This window comes from Bos mutus, chromosome 18 (assembly GCF_027580195.1).
Source record: "Bos mutus isolate GX-2022 chromosome 18, NWIPB_WYAK_1.1, whole genome shotgun sequence".
Taxonomy (NCBI): domain Eukaryota; kingdom Metazoa; phylum Chordata; class Mammalia; order Artiodactyla; family Bovidae; genus Bos; species Bos mutus.
In genome coordinates, this window is record NC_091634.1 from 9,844,897 (window position 1) to 9,859,080 (window position 14,184).

General features: G+C 47.7%; 1 long non-coding RNA gene across 1 annotated transcript; it reads right to left on the reverse strand.

Moving 5' to 3' along the window:
• Nucleotides 1-2,574: 2,574 nt before the first annotated feature.
• On the reverse strand, nt 2,575-8,274 carry LOC138991755 (uncharacterized). The gene is made up of 3 exons (XR_011467621.1): nt 8,096-8,274; nt 7,184-7,405; nt 2,575-5,378 (listed from the first exon to the last, which is right to left on the reverse strand). It is a non-coding gene; the product is annotated as an uncharacterized lncRNA (long non-coding RNA).
• Nucleotides 8,275-14,184: the final 5,910 nt, after the last annotated feature.

The following is a 14,184-nucleotide window of genomic DNA, read 5'->3' on the forward strand; positions in this document are numbered from 1 at the left end:
ACGCCTGTGGTCCGTCCCTTCTCCCAGGCCCCCCAGCTTCCACTTAGTCCCACATACACCATGTCTCTTAGACCAGAGTCCTGTTGGCGCCTTCCTCCCCTTACCTCCCATAGCCCATCACTCATCTCCATTCCTTTTTTTTTTTTTTTTTTGCCACCCTGTGCAGCTTGTAGGGCCTTAGTTCCCCCATCAAGGATCGAACCTGTGCCCCTTGCAATGGAAGCTCAGAATTCCCAACCACTGAACCGCCAGGGAATTCCTCTATTCCTTTTTTTTTTTTTTTTTTTTAACTGCGCTGGTTCTCCATTGCTGTGCTCGGGCTTTCTGTAGTCGCAGCAACGTCTTTAGTTTCCGTGGGGCTTCGCATTGCAGTGGCGTCTCTTGTTGCGGAGCGCGGGCTCCAGGCGCGTGGGCTTCAGCAGTTGCAGCTCGTGGGCTTGGTAGTTGCGGCGCGCAAGCCTCAGTGTTCTGCGGCATGTGGAATGTTTCCAGACCAGGGGTAACTGTGTCCCCGGCATTGGCAGGCAAACTCCTAACCACTGGACCACCAGAGAATTCCTCCCTCCATTCTATCTTTTAAAGATTTTATATGTTCTCCTTCCTCCTCTTCCTTACTCTGACCCAGCTGCCTGCTTGGCCCCCTTTCCCCACTTCTTCCTTCATATCTACACTCAGCCCTGGTTTCCTGCCCCAGATCTGCCCCCGCCCCCCACTGCAAGGATTTTGCTAAACCACAAATCCGCTCCTTTCTGATCTCCCCCCTGCTCAGAGCCTGCTGTGGCTCCCCAGTGCTCTGGTCCTGTGATCTACAAGGCCTTCCGTGGCCTGCTGCTGTATTCAACTCCATCGCTTGCCCCCCACCCCTTTCCCTAACACTCACCACTCCACCTTCAAACAATCTCGAACAGCCTGCCTTTTACCAGTGCCTCACGCATGCCTCCTGACTTAAACATTCAGCTTTCTCTGCCCAAATACCTTTCCCATCCTCCTCCACCTAGTGAATAGTGCTCCGTGCTTTGAGGTTCAACACAGCGATCCCCTCTGCTGAGAAACCTAACATGATTCCTTCCGACCTAAGCCAGCTCCCAGCCTCTCAAGAAACCTGGTGGCTGTTGTAGCTCATTCTCTGCCTGGCAGTGTACTGGGCCCTTTGCACACACGGCCTCACTGACTTCCCCCAACACCCATCAGGGCACAGGAACAGACACTTCCAGTTTCTGGATGAAGAAACTGGAACTCATGGAAGGAATCCCAGCCAGGGAGGGGACAGAGTCAGGATTTGAACTCGTGATCTCATGCAGCCTGGTTCATCCATGAGTATTTTATCTCTGTTTTGTTTGTTTCAAGGGTTTTTATTTTTGTTTGTTTTTTGCCCATGCCACCCAGCATGTGGGATCTTAGTTCCCTGATCAGGGATCAAACCTGTACCCCTTGTATTGGAAACGTGCAGTCTTAACCACTGTTCCACCAGGGAAGTCCTTGTATCTCCGTTTTGTAAGTTTTATAATGTTTTTAATAAGGTCACGTGAGTGCATGCTAAGTTGCTGCAGTGGTGTCCAACACTTTGTGACCCTGTAGTCCGAAGCCCACCAGGTTTCTCTGTCCATGGAATTCTCCAGGCAAGAATACTCGAGGGGGCTGCTATGCCCTCCTCCAAGGGATCTTCCCGACCCAGGGATTGAACTTGGGTCTCTTAGATCTCCTGCCTCGGCAGGCGGATTCTTTATTACTAGCGCCACCTGGAAAGCCCAATAAAGGCATGCGTGTATATAATTTATGAAAAAAAAAGTATACTCCAGACACAGAGTGGCTGCAAAATACTGCCTGGCACTGTGGTCTCTCTCGGCTAAGTAGCTTCTTCACCTGGTGCAGAGAGGAATTTGAGAGTGTCCTTTAAAGCCATGTTTTTGATGTGAGCATTAGTCGCTCTGTTTGAATGTGCTTCTGACATGGATTGTTCTGGAACAATCACAAGAAATCCTGAGGCTCAGTGACCCCCGGAACAAGTGGCATCCCATCATCTGATGCCCTCCCAGATGGAGAGACAGCAAATCCCATGGACCAGCGCTGTCCACAAGAAATAGGACGTGGGCTTGAATGCCCTAGTAGCTCCCCTGCAAAAGCCAAAAGAAACAGGTGAAAATAATTTTGTTCCTGTATTTTATTTAACCAGATAGATGCAAAATATTATTTCGACATGTGCTTAATATCAGCAGTCTCCTTTTTTTAAAAAAAATTTATTTTTGGCTGCGCTGGGTCTTTGTAGCTGAGCATGGGCTTTCTCTAGCTGTGGTGAGCAGGGCCGTCTCTCTAGTTGCAGTGCATAGGCTCCTCGCTGCGGTGGCTGCACATGGGCTTTCTCTAGCTGTGGTGAGCAGGGCCGTCTCTCTGGTTGCAGAGAATAGGCTCCTCACTGCGGTGGCTGCGCATGGGCTTTCTCTAGCTGTGGTGAGCAGGGCCGTCTCTCTAGTTGCAGTGCATAGGCTCCTCGCTGCGGTGGCTGCGCATGGGCTTTCTCTAGCTGTGGTGAGCAGGGCCGTCTCTCTAGTTGCAGTGCATAGGCTCCTCGCTGCGGTGGCTGCGCATGGGCTTTCTCTAGCTGTGGTGAGCAGGGCCGTCTCTCTAGTTGCAGTGCATAGGCTCCTCGCTGCGGTGGCTGCGCATGGGCTTTCTCTAGCTGTGGTGAGCAGGGCCGTCTCTCTAGTTGCAGTGCATAGGCTCCTCGCTGCGGTGGCTGCACATGGGCTTTCTCTAGCTGTGGTGAGCAGGGCCGTCTCTCTGGTTGCAGTGCACAGGCTCCTCGCTGCGGTGGCCCCCTAGTTGCAGAGCATGGGCCCTAGACTGTGCAGGTTGCAGTAGTTGTACACAGGCTTAGCTGCCCAGGGCACGTGGAATCTCCCTGGACCAGGGATAGGACTTGTGTCCCCTGTATTGGCAGGCAGATTCTTAACCACTGGACCACCAGAGAAGTCCAGCAGTTTTCATAACGAGATAGGTTTTTTTTTTTTTTTAATCACACTAAGTATATGAAATGTGATGTGGAGTTTACACTCATGACACATCTCATTTTGGACCAGCCATATGTCAAGTGCTTAAGAGCCACATGTAGCCAAATGGCTGCCATATTAGACATCGCAGCAGTAGCCAGTCCCTGACCAGGGATCTGGGAGTGTGGCTTTCTCAGAGTTCAGATTTAACGTGAGATGGTGTGCCTCCAGGTGACAGTAAGGCTTAACATCAAGAACCTAGACACTGAAGCCAGACTACAGAGTTCAAGCTCTGAAACTTCCAAACTGAAACTCTAGCCTCTCTGCACCTCAGTTTATTCTTCTATGAAAGGAGAATCGGCAAGACATCAGAGCGGGTTTTGTGAGGATTAAATGAATGGATAGATATTTAAACACTTATAACAAGACTTGGCACATATTAAGTGCTGTGCGAGTGTTTGACTTTTATTATTATTTGGAATTTTGTGAAAGAGAAAATCTCTCAACTCCACTTTAAGAGTTGAAGAATGAAAAACTCCCTTAAAGACTTCCCATCCTCATGGAAATATCCGAGCATGGTGGCCACACTCGACTTCTGACCATCATGTGAAGCACACCGGGACCACTCTGGGCTCTCAAGGGCGCATGCTTTGACATTCCCCACTGGAATGGGGGTGTGCAGTCACAAAGCTTTGGGCGCCTCCCAGCCCAAACTCTGCCACATGTTTTCCTGTTCTCATTTTTCTGTTTTAATCCGTGTAATGGGTTGAATGATGTGCCCTTCTCCAACCCATGATGAGTCTACCTGAGATCTGTGAATGGGAACTTTTTTGGAAAAAGAGTCTTTGCAGATATAATTAAGGTTAGGATCTTGAGATGATATCACTGTGGATTATCCAAGTGGTCCCTAAACCCAGTGTCAAGTGTCTTTACAAGAGAAAGGCAGTGTGGGGGAGGAGATTCCCTGGAGGTCCAGGGGTTGGGACTCACACCTCCACCGCAGGGGGCATAGGTTCAATTCCTGGTCAGGGAACTAAGATCCTGAATGCCTTGCAGCATGGTCAAAAACAAATAAATAACAGATGTGCAAGATCTGCACACTAATAAAACATCGCTGAGAGAAATTAGGGAAGACCTAAATAAATGGAGAAGTAGATATTAAAACAGAGAAAGAGAGAGCCCAGCAGAGGGAAACTAGAGATGGATTAGAGATGTAGTCATGTGAAAATGGAGGGAGAGATGAGACTGATGGAGTCACAAGCCCAGGAACGCCTAGGGTGACCAGAAGCTGGAAGAGGCAGGGAAGAATCTTCCCCTAGAAAATTCAGAGGGTGGTCTAGTGGTTAGGAATCTGCCTGCCAATGCAGGGGACGAGGGATCGATCCCTCGTCCAGGAAAATTCCACATGCCTCGGAGCAGCTAAGCCACAACTACTGAGTCATCGATCTAGAGCCTGTGCTCGGCATCAAAAGAAGCCACCGTGATGAGAAGCCCAAGCACCGCAACAAAGAGCTGCCCCCACTGGCCAAAGCTAAAGTCCGAGCACAGCCACGAAAATGCAGTGCCACCAAAAATAAATAGATAAAAGTAATAAGAAGAAAAGTTTAAAAAAAGCCAGAGGGAGTGTGACCCTGCTGATATTTTGATTTATAATAGGATTTCCGGTCTCCAGAACTGAGAGAGAATAAATTTCTGTTGTTTTAAGCCACCAAGTTTGTGGTAATTTGTTAGGCAGCCACAGGAAATGAATACAGTCTGTTTGGGGGCCTGTCCCCTTATACCCTGAAGATGGCGTTTCTGTGGCTTTCAAATGCTGTCTCAAAGGAGAAAACTGAGGCTCAAAAAGAAGGCAGAGTCAGAATCAGATCTCAGGTCCCCAGAGCCTCATTCAAGATCCAGGGGCCACTGTGGAAACTCACAAGGTATTATGCCTATTTAAAAAAAAAATACAGAATGCCTATTGAATTTTCTTTTAAGGCAGTGGTTGAGAACACAAGCTTTTGTTGAAGTCCTGGTTTGTTTGCTTCTTTGCTGTGTGGCCTTGATCAAGAGACTTGCCTCTCTGTACCTCACTTTCTCCTTCTACACAATAGGAATAACAAGATAAGTCATCTCAGGGACTTTCCTAGCGGTCCGTTGGTTATGAATCTGCTTTCCAAATGCAGGGGATGCAGGTTTGATCTCTGGTCGGGGAACTAAGATCCCACATACCACAGGGCAACTAAGCCTGCAGGTGGAAACTATCAAGCCCATGTTGCTCTAGGACCGGCACACCACAACTCAGACCTGATACAGCCAAAAAAAAAAGTCTTCTCAGAAGGCTGCGATGTGGAGTATATGAGGACCGATCAACCTTGCCATTTGACATCGTCCTGAAAGTCTTTGCAAATGCTGTAGGACAAGAAAAATGAATGACATATAAAGATGGGAAGGCAAGGGATAATGCTACCATCTCAAAGAAAGACTAAGAGAATCAACAAACTATTTTAAACTGAGAATTAGGCCAGATTGCCTGGCCAACGGATGATATTCAGTAACATTAATCAACTAGAAATTATAATAGAAACAAGAGAAGCATGGACTCTAGGCGATGGGGCTTCAAGAGTTGCAGCACATGGGTTCAATAGTTGCGGCTCGAGGGCTCTAAAGCACAGTTCAGTGTTTGTGGCATTGGGACTCAGTTGCTTCTTGGCATGTGGGATCTTCCTGGACCAGGGATCAGACTGGTGTCCCTTGCATTGCAAGGTGGATTCTTAACCACTGGACCACCAGGGAAGCCCCCACAAATTTCTTTTGACTTCCCATCACCCTTGTCTAGACTACTATCTGATCTTCCCTGGACAACTGAGATCACTTTGCTACTGGGCTCCCAGCTTCCATCCTTGGCCATTCTCCACTCAGAATAAAATCCAAAGTTCTTACCATGGCCTTTGCAATCTTACATGATCTGGTCCCTTGATTGCCTCCTCTTATTTCTTGCCATTCTACTCCTCACTCCGTGTGTTTCATCTTTGTAGGCTTAGCAACTTCCTACCACAGGGGCTTTGCACAAACTGTCCCCACTGCCTTGAAAGCTCTCCTCCCTTCACCTGGTGGATTGCCTGTCATCCTGTAGATCTCTTTAATGTTTCTTTGACAGAAAAAAACTCTCCCGCCCTCCCATTCTCCCACTCCCAGTTAAAATGATGTTTCATACTCTTGTCTTTCATATAACACTTCGGTATTAGGTCAGTGATCCTTAAACTTTTGGTCTCAAGGTTGCTTATGCTCTTAAAAAGTAATGAGGACTGGACTTCCCTAGTGGCACAATGGATAAGTCCACCTGCCAGTGCAGAGGACATAGGTTTGATCCCTGGTCCTGGAAGATTTCACATGCCAAGGAGCAACTAAGCCCACGAGTCTCAACTGCTGAGCCCAAGTGCTGTAGCTACTGAAGCCCGAGCTCCTACAGCCTGAGCTCTGTGACAAAAGAAGCCACTACGATGGGGAAACCCTCGCAACGCAGTGAGGAGTGGACCCCATTCACTGAAACTAGAGAAGGTCTGGGCATAGCAACGAAGACTCAGCGCAGCAAAAACTAAAAATAAATGCATAAAAAGTAATGAGGACTCCAAAGAACTTCTGCTGATATGGATTATATCTATCCATATTTATTATATTAGAAATTAAAGCTGAGATATTTAAGGATTATTTATTGGTTCATTTAAAAATAATTTCCAAAAAATCAGGTTAACATAAATCCTATATTTTAAATTTAAAACCACCATATTTGGGGGAATTCCCTGGTAGTCCAGTGGTTAGGACTCTGAGTTTCCACTGCAAGGGGCACGGGTTCCATCCTGGTCAGGGAACTATGACCCCACAAACCTTGAGGCATGGCAAAAAAAAAAAAAAAGCCAACCAACAAACAAAACCAACTGTACTTGAAAGAAAGAACATTTAGTAAGAAGAGGGGCAATGTTTTACAAATTACTTTAATGTCTGGCTAGACAGAAGATAGCTAGGACTTCACCTCTGCTTCTGTGCTCAGTGTGTTGAGATATTTTGCAGGTTGGACTGAACATTTGAGAGAGAAAGTGAAAAAATGAGTTAAGTGTCAGCGCTATGATAATCATTTTGACCCCAGGGAGCTCAAGAAAGAGTGCTGGGGAACCCGCCAAGGTTCTGTGGACTGCACTTTGAGAATAACCCCTTACCTTTCGGTCCAATAGGAACTAAACACAGTGTCCTGGGAACTGAACATCTCCGGGGCCAGGGTACCTGGTTCAGGAGACAGTTCTGAGGACATGTAAGGTATTCCTTGAATCTCAGTTTCTTCATCTCTAACATGGTGTTGGGCTTCCCAGATGGCTCAGTGGTAAAGCATCTGCCTGCTAATACAGGAGCCGCAGGTTCGATCCCTGGGTTGAGAAGATCTCCTGGAGAAGAAAATGGCAACCCACTCCTGTATTCTTGCCTGGGAAAGCCTGTGTACAGGAGAGCCTGGAGGGCTACAGTCCCTGGGGCCACAAACATCATGAGGTTGGTGATGATGAAAATAATAAAAATACCTCACTCCTAAGGTTGTAGTGAGACCCATAGGAGATAACTGTCCGACTCACACCTGGCATGTAGCATACAACCAACATTTGCTGTGATAGTTTGGGAAAAGTCATTTTATTTTATTACCAACAGTTTTTATTCACGCAGTTAATTTCTCCAGAGGTCTATCTTATGTTGGGAAAATGGTGATGACTGAGAAGCGCCTGGCCCTACCCTCATGGGGCTTCCAGTCCAGTGGGTCATAGTTTTAATTTGTGAGGGATTGCCCTTAGCACCAGGTCTCTGAGGAGCATGAATTTGTAAGACTGGGGAGGCAGGAAAAGGCATTCTAGGGAGTGGGAACAGCATGCAAGAAGCCATGGCAAGCGGAGAGGGGGACAGCTGTGACCCAGGGATTTGGCTCGGTTGTGTCCATGTTTCTGCCCCCAAGACGCCTCAGTCCTATTGCTGGTGATAAATACGTGTGTATATCTGGTTCATCTCCCCTCCTTCCCAACCCCTCTTCTTGTATAAAGTTAGTTCTTTGATTCTGGGCTCTTTGAGGGAAGTCCCACCTCTGATCTAACCTCAGTCTCTCGTGCTGCAGATCCTCCTTTTTGCTGCGTATCCAACCACAGTGCCTCGTGGAAACCTGGGACGTCCCAGCAGAAGAGGTGCCCGGAATGGCGTGGGGTCGAGTCCAGCGCTTCCACTGTCCCCCATCCGGGGGCCGCCGCTCCGGGCCGGGTGAGTCAGCCCCCGGCGGCTCCCGCGTCATCCCGGCCGCTCGGCTCCGCGCTATTTCGGGTTCCGGGCTCTATAAATAGAGGCTAGCGGAGCTGAGCCGCTCCCCCTCCGATCGGGCCCCCCTGCGTCCCAGGCCCCGCCGCTATAGCCGGGCCGCGCGTCACCGCGGCTAAGTTTAGAGGCGGGTGGGGACGCTGGCCGGGTCACTGCGCCCCTCGGCCGCGCCCCCGCTTCCAGAGCCTTCGGTCCAGCGGCAGTCGGCCCCTGGCCCAGAGTCTCTTGGGTGGAATTAGGAGCGAGGTATCCTTATGTTCACCATTCTCACCCTAGTCCTTTGGAGGTTAAGAGGAAAGTCGAAGTTGGGGTTAGGGGAAGGTTTGGGAATGGGGCAAGGTCTGGACTCCGAGGAGTTACCCAGGAACTTTGGTTGGGGCTGGACTTTGAACTTGAAGTATTTGGAAGAAGGATGGGGAAAAGAGTACAGTACGGACAGCTGTTAGACTCGAACTCGCAACTCTGGGAGCTGGAAAGATTCGAATTCAGGATCCGAAAGTTCAACTTGGGAACTGAAAGTAGGAATCCAACTTGGAAAATATACTGTAGAAGTGAGAGCAACTTTCTCCCGCTCAACTAATCAAATAGGCTCAGAGTTAACCTGAGCCGCGCTCCGAGGGGCCTTTGTTGCACTTCAGCGAGAGAGAAACGGGTCGGGAGGTGGGGACAGCCAGCCACCTTCGCTGGGGGGTCTTGCCTGAGGGTGGGTACCTGTTCCAGCGCCCCTACAGCTCAAATCCTCTTGTGGGATGCCATCGCCCCCTGGCGGAAAAGACACGAGTTGCAGGTTTCTTTGATAATTTCCATTCTCCTTCGGGAGAAACTGAGTCCCACCCAGGCTGGCTTCCTTCTAGGAACCCTCTCTGCCCTTGGATTTAGAGACAAATTTTCATAGGCCATCTCCTTGTCACTGGGGCCTCAGCTGCTTCATCTGTTAAATAAACTATCGATACCAACATGCATGCTCACTCGCTAAGTCGTGTCCGACTCTTTGCGACCCCCGTGGACTGTAGCCCGCCAGACTCCTCCGTCCATGGGATTTCCCAGGCAAGAATACTGGAGTGGGGTGCCGTTTACTCTTCCAGAAGATCTTCCTCTCCAAGGGACCTTCCCGACTCAGGGATGGAATCCGTGTCTGCTGCGGTTCCTGCACTGGCAAGAGAATTAACACTAGTCCCTAAGAGGAAGGTAATTATGAGGATTTAGCTCATAGTATGCGCTCAATCTACTTTGATAGTTACCTCGTTGATGGTAATATATTAAAAAAAATTTTTTTAATTTATAAAGTCCCTTTTCTTGAGACTGTGTGGTCTCCTCCATCATCTACTTCACATCACGTTTTTTTTAAATCACCTCCAGAGCATAAATGACTGGAACTCTTTTATTTGTGTTTTTTTCTCACCGTCTGTCTCCCATGAGGGACCTGGTCTGATGTACTATTAGCTGTGTCTCCAGTTGAGCTTCCCAGGTGGCGCTAGTGATAAAGAACCTGCCTGTCAATGCAGGAGACATAGGAGACAACGGGTTCGATTCCTGGGTGGGGAAGATCCCCTGAAGGAGAGCATGGCAACCCATTCCAGTATTCTTGCCTGGAGAATCCATGGACAGAAGAGCCTGGTGGGCTAGGGTCCATAGGATCGCAAAAAGTCGGACATGACTTAGCACGCACACACGCATGTATCCCCAGTGTCTGTCACATAATAGATGCTTAATATGTAGTTAGTTAGTCAAGGACTGAGTGAACCATGCAGCTCAAGACATGTCTCTGTGGTCTTACTGAATTCTCACAACCTCAGCAGTTACAGATGTGGAAGCAGCGGCTCCAATAGTAAAGTCGCTTGCTGGAGGACCCTGTTTCAGTTCTTTGTTCATTCAAACAATATATGGTTCAGTAGTCCCTTCTGGTTTCTGGGCACTTTGATACAGCAGTGGTCACAACAGCCTCAGTCCCTGCTTGCCCAGGATGTGGTTAAGGATTATATTATTTTTATGACAGACCTGAATATTGCATATACTGTGTGCCAGATACGGATGTAGGCACTTTCCACATACCTCATTCCATCTTCCTAATAGTTCTGCTATTGTTATTCTCATTTTAGAGGTGAGCAAACTGACCTACATGGAGAAACTGAGTTGCTGGTACTAGGTCACACTGCAAGTAAAGAATCCTGGGGAAAATTAAGCACAGAGATGAGCTTGCTTATGACGAAAGATTTATCATCAGTGACCCAGATAGAGGACCAGTATCTCCTTCTTTTTTATTCTACTTATTTATTTTTGGCTGCACTGGGTCTTCCTTGCTGCCTGCAGGCTTTTCTCTTGCTGCCAGCAGTTTTTCGTTGCAGAGCATGGGCTTCTCACTGCCGTGGCTTCTCTTGTTGTGGAGCATGGGCTCCAGGCGTGTGGGCTCAGTAGTTGTGGTGAGTGGGCTTAGTTGCCTTGTTCTCGGCATGTGGGATTTTCCTAGACCTGGGATCCAACCCTCGTCCCCTGCATCGGCAGGCAGATTCTTAAAAACTGGATCACCAGGGAAGTCTGGACCAGTATCTTCTAACTTAAAATAACTAAGAACCCAGAATTTGAGATTCTATTTGGTCTTCTTTTGGACGAGCCATGCAACATGTGGAAGCGTAGTTCCCCAACCAGGAATTGAACCCATGCCCCTGCATTGGGAGCTCAGAGTCTTAACCATCAGGGAAGTTCCTCTAGAATTTGAGGTTCCTTTTGTGAGGGTCAAATAAAGACATTTTCAGATGAACAAGACTCAGAAATTGCCTATCTAGAACGTTATCGGAAAGAGTTAGAAGAGAATGCACTCTAGCAAGAAGCAAATTAATTCAGAAGGAAGAATTGTATAAAAAGTAACAAAATTGTTAAGGGTTGAATTGTGGCCCCCCAAAAGATACGTTGAGTCCTAACCTCCATTACTTCAGAATGTGACTTTATTTGGAAATAAGATTCGATTCCTGGGTCAGGAAGATCTGCTGGAGAAGGGATAGGCTACCCACTTTAGTATTTGTGGACTTCCCTTGTGGCTCAACTGGTAAAGAATCTGCCTGCAGTGGGGGAGACCTGGTTTTGATCCCTGGCTTGGGAAAATGCCCTGGAGAAGGGAAAGGCTACCCACTCCAGTATTACGGCATAGAGAATTCCATGGACTATACAGTCCATGGGGTCGCAAAGAGTTGGACACGACTGAGCTACTTTCACTTTCAAGGTCTTTAGAGACAAATTAAAATGGGGTCATTGGTGCATGCATGCTCAGCCACTCTTTGCAACCCCATGGACTGTAGCTCACCAGGACCCTCTGTCCGTGGGATTTCCTAGGCAAGAATACTGGAGTGGGCTGCCATTTCCTTCTCCAGGGGATCTTCCCAGATCAGGGATGGAACCTGTGTCTCCTGCATTGACAGGCGGATTCTATACCACTGAGCCACCAGGGAAGCCCAGGAAATTATGCATCAATTATAGAAATAAAAATTAATTAGAAAAAATATTTTACAGTAGGCTCCTAACAAAAGGCAAAATCAATGGAGAGATAAAGACAATATGTTCATGGATATCAAAAAAGATGTCAGTCTTCTTGTCATTAATTCATCAGTCCAGTGCAATTCCCATCCCAATCTCAATAGGAGTTTTCAGGGAACTAGCTAGAAAAGCAGCCACTGAAATCCATCTAGAAGAGAAAAGGGACAGGAATGGTAAAGACAGATTTGAAACTGAACAGAGGTGGGAGACTACCCTCATATGATATCAAAACATATCTAAATAAACAGTTTGGCATGGAGGCAAGAAGCAGATTTAGAGATCAATGAAATATAATAGAAATGTCAGAGATCGACCTGTGGATATATGGGAATTTGACAGATGACAACAGTGGAATATAAAAAACCAGGGAAAAGGACTGACTCTCTCTCTCTCTCTCTCTTTTTTTGGCTGCTTGGCAGTGAGGCTTGTGGTATCTCAGTTCTCCAACCTGGGATGGAACTGGATCCCAGCAATGAAAGTGCCAATTCCTAACCTCTGGACCGCCAGGGAATTCCCAGAACTGCCTTTTCAAATAAATGTGTTGGGGACTTCCCTGATGGTTCAGTGGCTAAGACTCCACATTCCCAATGTAGGGGGCCCTGGATGGGGAACTAGATCTCACATACCTCAATGAAGATAGAAGAGCCTGAATTATGCAACTAAGACCCAGCACAGCGAAATAAATTTAAAATAATAATAATAAAATAAATGGTACTGGGACAACTGCCTATATCCCTCATAAATCCCTACCTTAACACATGTTCAAAAATAAGTCTCATGTGGATTCAACACAGAAAGAAAATCAAAACTAGGAAAATATTAAAAAAATGATAGCCTATATTTATGACCTTGGGGTATGCATGCCTCAATGCCAAGTCGCTTCAATCGTGTCTGACTCTTTGCAACCCTACAGACAGTAGCCTGCCAGGCTCCTCTGTCCGTGGGATTCTCTAGGCAAGAAAACTGGAGTGGGTTGCCATGCCCTCCTCCAGGGGATCTTCCCGACCCAGGGATTGAACCCATGTCTCTTATGTCTCCTGCAATGGTAGGTGGGTTCTTTACCACTAGCATCACCTGGGAAGCTCCCTGGGGTATGGCAAGCCTCTTAAACATACCAAAAGTCAGGATAGACTAGATTGATAAATAGGTGCACATAAACACTAAGAATTTCTGTGTGAGGAACATAAATAGATAAAGTTAAAATATAAAGTACAAACTAGGAGGAAATGTTTGGAATATATGTAAGTGACTAACAGGATTGGAATTCATAAAGCACTCCTGCAAATTAATAGTAATAAAAAAGGCATACAACCCCATTTTTAAAATGGGCAAAGGATATGAGCAACCAATTCACAGAAAACAAAATATTTAAGGGCAATAAACTCACGAAAAAATGTTCTCTTCTTAGTAATCAGAGAGTTACAAGTTGGAACAGTGTGATACGATCTTTCAGGAAATGACTAATACTAACTCATCAACCAGGTCTCTGCTCAGATGTCCCTTCCTCTAGGAAGCTCTTCCTGGCCCTCCGGCTGCATTAGGTGTCCCTGTCCCCACCCTGCTCCCTGGCCCTCTGGGGTCTCCTATTGAGCCCTGCCCACTCTGGGTCGCCTCTGTTGGGGAACAGGTCTGTCTCTCCGAATGCGTTGTGAGCTCCAAGAGAGCAGAGCGGGGCTGTCGTTATCCTTGGTCACCACTGTGTCACTAGAAGTGCCTCGCACAGAGCTGGGAACAGAGGAGGCGCTCTGGGATCATATGTGGAATTAATGAATGAAGGGGGAAACTGAGGCCAAGTCAATGACAGAACTGGGATTCAAACCCAGGTCTGTACAGAGAGAAGGAACCTAGTTTGATATGCTGCCATCTCTTCTCCTTTAAGCCTTGCCCAGAGCCCGGGCACACTAGAGGCGTTCAATGCTGCTGCTGTGGCTAAGTCGCTTCAGTCGTGTCCGACTCTGTGCGACCCCATAGACGGAAGCCCACCAGGCTCCCCCGTCCCTGGGATTCTCCAGGCAAGAACACTGGAGTAGGTTGCCATTTCCTTCTCCAATGCATGAAAGGGAAAAGTGAAAGGGAAGTCGCTCAGTCGTGTCCGACTCTTAGCGACCCCATGGACTGCAGCCCACCAGGCTCCTCCATCCATGGGATTTTCCAGGCAAGAGTACTGGAGTGTGGTGCCATTGCCTTCTCCGGAGGCGTTCAATAAGGGCACTGAAATCAAACGGCTTGGCAACCCAAGACGCGCAGGGCGAGAGGTCGACAGCTCTCTCCAACCCAAACCTCAGGACCGTAGAGAGCTGCAGTCCTCCAGGACCATAGAGAGCTGCGCCAGGACCGCCCATCTACT